Here is a 6,053-nt window from a genome sequence, read left to right as displayed (position 1 = left end):
ATCATGTTCCTAACAGCATTATGACTTTAATTTGAATCTGAGAAAGAAGGGGGCTTGGGTTTTGTGCCCCCCTCCCTGTTTCTTTGGCTTAGTAGTTTTTGCTGTTTGCCTGTCCTCATCGCCCACATCCCGTGAAGGAAGATGCTGTGGGGTGAGAGCGGAGCAGGCTTGGAGCGGGGATGATTTTGTGGCCCCAGCTGTTGCCCATCATCACCACTCGGCACAGCAGCAGAGTTCCCACAAGATTAAGGACCGACTTTCCTCGAAGCCTGAGCTTTGCCTCCAGCACATCACCAAATTCAGGTCCATACCCCTAAGGATATCACCACGAGCAGGAATTGAAGCTCGTGGTGCTTTTTCATCCATCCCCATCCTGAAACCCGGCGCGGGGCACAAGCGAGGACAAGGCACAGGCTTGGGCATCCTCTCGCTCGCGCGGGCTGCGGCGCCGGGGCTCCCTCTCCTCTCCTGCTGGCGCTGCAGATGGCCCACCAGATGGGCAGCCGCCCCTCACGCCCGCACCTTGCAAGCAGATTCTGTCAGGTTGAAAAAGGAAAAGCTTAATTAAGCAGTTGCGTGTGTACAATTACGGATAATTAAATCTCCGCGTTTCACTTCTTTGTTGTTTGGTGTTTGCAAAAAGTTTCGTAACAATTAGAGGCGACCGTTGCCCAAAGCAGGATCTTTTTCTTCCTCTCTCTCTCTCCCTTCTGCTTCATTTTAGGGGTTTCTTTCGGAGTGAACCAACTGGCAGCAAAAGCCTACGGCTGGGCAAGTCCCTCTAAGCCCTGACCCCTTGGTGCCAACCCGCTGGGGCAGGGTTCAGAGAGCTCAGCTCCCACTTCAGCCCCTAAACCAGAGGCAGGTTTGCAGAAGTGCAGTGCGTGCACAGTGCAAAACTGACCGGTACCACGCTGCCTTGGCTGCTCTGTATTATTTCACACGCTTCCATTACAGCAATACCCGTGCTCCGCTCTGGCCCCAGCACAGGGCTGGCTGCCAAGAGCCAGTCCTTGCTCCATTGCCTTCGAGGATTCAGTCCCAGAGCAAGGGGAGGAAGACCCAGCAAAAGCCCCTGAGCACAGGGGTGAAGCTTTTCTCAGCACCCACACCCAGGAATTTGCATCCCAGGTCCGCTCTGCCTAATTAATGCCTACAACGACTCCTTGTAGCCCATTTCCCAGCGGGGACCAGCCGCCAGCCCTGGGGGCATCATGGTCACTCCTCATCAACACCCTGCTCATGGGCACGGGTCCCAGCCACCCCCTGAGAGCCAGACAAGAGGCAGCAAAATTAACTGGCTTAATTTGTGGTGGTGCTTTTGTTTTATGCAAGGAGCATAACAGTCATAAAGCTCTGGAGGTAGGTACTGGAGCTGGGGCTGCTTTTATTGTTTGTAAGTCCTTGAAGTTTTGCCATGTTTATGAAGGTTTATTAAAAAAACAAAAAACACATAACCATCAAACTCTCAGTTCTCTAATTGAGTGTATTTCAAAGACACGTGCCTGCTTCTAATATGCAGGTATATTTATATCACCATCCGTTAATTTTTATTTACCTTGTAGTGAAACTCATCTTCATCCTTAATTCCCAGGGTCATATTTGCTTTGAAATCAGAATTGGACCTAACAATCAGCCGTATATTTAACGTGCCATTAAATTCTCAGTTCTGCTTTCACAGTTTTCAAACCAGTCGGCTTAAAATACAGCAGCGGTCCCATTTTTCCCAGCGTACCTGGAGGCCAGACAGCAAAAATGAATCTCCGTGTGGCTGAAAGATGTCAAGCGCTTGGAAAGAGCCCGGAGAGAGCAACAGAAATGATTGGGGGGCTGCAAAGCGAGACCTGCAGGCAGAGATTGGGAGCTCCGAGGCTGAGCGGTTCAGAGGAGATAGAGGGGAGACACGATCACAATTTGCAAAGGTGCGGGCGTGCTGCGGGAGAGGAAAGGTGTAACCTGTCCCCCGTGTGCACAGAGAGGTTAGGAAAAGAAATAACGGGTGTCAGAGCCGGAGAGATTTAGGCTGGGCAGGAGAAGCTCTGCAGGGCTGAGCATGGAAAGGGGGTGAAGCCTTGGGTCTTTAGGCGGAGGTGGGGCAAACAGACGGGCTTGTCCCCAGTTTGGGGACATCGGGTGGGCAGCACCAGGCTCCCCACGATATCGCAAAGTCCCGGCTTGTCCCCTCCCCAGCCCCAAACCCACACAGGGCATCTCCACCCTCCCCTCTGCCTCTTCCTTCTTTGCGCCTCATCCTCCTGCACGCAGAGGTCGGCGATGTCAGACCTTCGTGCTGCGGTACCTTTGCAAAGGTAAAGAAAAAGATGAGAGGAAAGAGGAAAACATCATTCCTGGTGTGCCTGGCTGTGGCTGTGCTGAGCCCGGAGCTGGCAGCAACACCTCCCTGCCACCCAGCCCACGACGCCTCCCCGTGGAACAGCAGCACCCTCGGGGGCCAGGTTCTGCGAGCGGTGACGAGCGGGGCTGTGGGACCTGGCTGAGCGGTGCCTTGATGTAGCGAAGAGAAGATTAGGAGACAAGTGGATCACAGCCTGTAATTAAACACCCAGGGAGGAGGTCTGTGATGCCGGAGAAGCCTTTAATCTAGCAGTCAAAGCCCAGCTTCCCAAGGGATGCGGGCAAGGCAGCACTGCTCGGAGGCTTCCAGGGAAATCTCACCCAATCCTGCCTCTGGTTCTGGGGCACAGCCGGCAAGAGCTCTGCGCTGGGGTCCATCAGCACCAACACCAAGGTCAACACCACATTGCACTGCTGCTCCTAGCCAACCTCAACACGTAAAGGTGATGTGGGGTGCAGTAAGATGCTCACAGCCCGAGCGTGGGGTGGAGAGATGTGCCTGAATGTCTGCACGCTGCAATGACGTCCCCTAGGATGCTGAGGAGCTGGATTCAGGGAAGCCAGCGTGACCCCGGGGTTTCACCTCTGCTCCAACACCGGCCACCAAACTCCTTGTTGCTCTCTTGGGACTGAGCACGCTGCAGAAGTTAAACCAGGCAGCACCGACAGCAAAAAGCAAATGCAATATTTTAAAGCCCTTGCCAGCATAACAATCTCAAGTACTATTAATAACACTTGTAAGAAGTTTTTCTTGAATAGATATGATTTTTATCTTGATAGTGTCTCTTTAAATCATTTTTATCCCCAAGAAGTTTGCAAGGAGAGTATTTTCTGTGCCCCATTTATCTTGCCAGATATCCACCACCCCTGATTATTATTCACTCCCGCTGTAGCAGTTACCAATGGGACTGGTCCCCACCCTCCACTTGGGCTCTTATTCCCAACTCGAGATGACTCCTGTCCCTCCCTCCACCCCACCATTCCCTCTTGACACTTGTTTTATTGGTGGCAGCAAAATGAAATCAAATCCCCGTGGCTGAGAAGCCATCAGGAGGTAGGAAGGGGTGTGCACTCAGCTGCCAGGCACCCTCACTGTCTTAAGTTAACATTAAAGTTAATAAAACCCCAGAACATTCCCTTAAATTCTCCATTTTTCTCTGCAGGAAAAGAGAAAGAAGCCACGTCCCTTTTGCTACTGCCAAGGACTCTTCCCAAAATAAACCAGTGCTTTGCAAAATCCTCCCCTTCCACCTCTCTCTTTCTTTCTGCAACCTTACCCATGGATTTTGGACGCTCTCCTTGCACCGAGAGCCTGTGCAGCCCCTGGGAGTGGGCACCCAGAGCTGCAACAAGCATCAGCTGCCCATGGCCGTGATCCACAAGAAATAGGTGGGCTTGAGCAACTTCTTAATAACTTCTGTATGAACGCAGCCCCACGGCTTTTAAACCAGACCCCAGAGGGCTGCACCCCACGGGGATACGGCCCCGATCGCCTGGCAGCGAGGGGAGAAAGAGAATTGCAAAAGGACTCACAGGGGCTCCTCCGGCAGCGGCTGCTTGGAAACACCTTGCTCTTTGCAGCTGGATGTGTGGCTGTCAATAAATCGATCGGAACATCAGCGTGCACGCAAACAAAGAGGGGAGCCAAGTGGAAACACAGCCGAGCCGGTGAGCAGCGGTGCCCCCCCGTGCTGGGTGGGCAGGGGACGGGACGGCGACACGTGCAGGTCCGTCGTGGTGCCAGGGACGTGCCCCTGGGGACCCAGCTGGGTGGGGAGAAAATCCCAGCCACGATGGCTTGGGGATGGGCTCTGGGTGGGCAGGAGGTGGTGACACAGCCGACAGCGGCAGCATGGAGAGGCGCCGATGCTTGTTGCAGGCAGCAACAGCCCGAGTGGGTCCAGCACAGCCCCAAATATAAGGCTCAAGGGAGAGCTCAGCTCCACCACCTCCTTGCAGAGGGATGGATCGCCCCTAATCTGCCCTCCCTGCCATCCTGCTCACTCCCCTCTTCACCTGCTCTTCCTAAATCTTTCCCCCCAGGCACTGGTTTCCAAGAAATTGCCAGGAGGAGCACTCTGAGCCGGCACACTGCTCTGTCCCTTGCGCTCCATGGACCCTGGTCCCTGGGGAAGGGCCATGAAGATGGTGAGCACTTGATCAACAGCTGGGTTTCCAGCCACAGCAGTGTCACCGTCTGTCCCCGACAGCGTCCTCAGTGCGAACAGATGGACGAAAGCACGTGAAAACCTTGGGGCAGGGAAGGCAGAGCTGGGCAGTGAGGCAGGCTGGGGGGGGGGGATCCTGCTGTCACATCCACCACTTGCTTAGAAATGAAGACTTTTTAAGAGGAGAGCCACAGAGACAGGAGCAGATTCTCTTAGAAAACATCTGATCTGCTTTCACAAGGCCCTTGGCAGGGCTGAACTCACTGCAGCGGTCACGCTAGCACGGGGAGCGCTGGGGTGGGTGAGAGCACCCACCAGAGCAGGCATCGGGATGCAGGAGATGCAGGCACAGCACCAGGACACTCATGGATGGAAATGCAAAAGAGAAGAGCATCTCTACCAGGGACCACGGCTGGGAGGGTGCGACACGGACCCTTTTTCTGAGCACAAACCACGCCGGCCAGCCTCGCGTGCCGAGGCAGAGGAGAAGGTGGAGCAGCCCCAGGTGAAAGCAGCAGGCTGCAGCACATAACTTAATTGGAGCGAGAAGGGAGGAGGCAACGAGGAGCGCCGAACAAAAAGCAGATGAGAGACGGGAGTAATAAAATATTCCAAACTAGATTAAGAAATTACAAGAGGGGAGGGCAGCGCGCTGGCTGGGCACGCGGTCCCGCTGCAGCTGGGGCCGGTGCGCGCACCTCCCGGCGGCGCGGCGCGCTTTTATCGGCTGCGGCAGCCTGCTGTCCCGCTGTGAAAATGAATCTGCTTTTGGTGTATGATTAAAGCCAAGCACTCCCGCTCCCCTTGTTTCTGAAGGCTTCGGAGGGCTTTTTAAAGGAACACCTGTTACCAAGACCTGGTTAATGACTCATTTGGGGAATACTCGAGGCTCTTCTGTGCTTAATAGGTTTCGCATGTACGGAGGAGGCAACTGGTCATGGACCGGGTGCTGGGAAGAAGCTGGTCCCCAGGAGGATTTGCTGCTCAGGGCGGCTTTTTTCACTCTCAGTCCCTTTATACCCTGTGGGAACAGGGACCACAGCCACAGCAGGGCTGGAGAGGAGCTCCCGGGAGGGTTTCCTGAGCTGGAAACTTCCAGATGCCACCAAAACCCAGCCCCGCTGCCAAGTCCAAGCAGGCACGATCGGCCGGCTGGCAGCCCGCAGCTCATCCCTTTTGCAGCACTCGGCTGGAGTGACAAAAGTCAGACTCGTTGCCTCTTTCCTAATACCATTTTTCTTGGTGAAAGACAGGAGCCCCCCCCCCAAGCCCCGGCTACAGCGTTTTCACTGCCAGGCACAAACAACTTGCTGGGGCAGCGAGAACATTGGGGTGATGCAGCCCCAGGGTGCAGGCTCCATCTCGCCTCTCTTGTCCTGCCAAAAACCCACCCGCGGGGATGCGGGAGGCACTGTGACAAGGCAAGCCTCCCTGGGAATAAATCCCGGGGGGCGAGGAGGGCTGAGCAAGGGCCCTGCCCGTGGGCTGGAGGTGGAGGAGCGGACGCTTGTGCACATGAAATGGGACCAG

The sequence above is a fragment of the Anser brachyrhynchus genome (assembly GCF_964034855.1).
Source record: "Anser brachyrhynchus genome assembly, chromosome: 27".
Taxonomy (NCBI): Eukaryota; Metazoa; Chordata; class Aves; order Anseriformes; family Anatidae; genus Anser; species Anser brachyrhynchus.
This window is presented reverse-complemented; position numbering follows the sequence as displayed.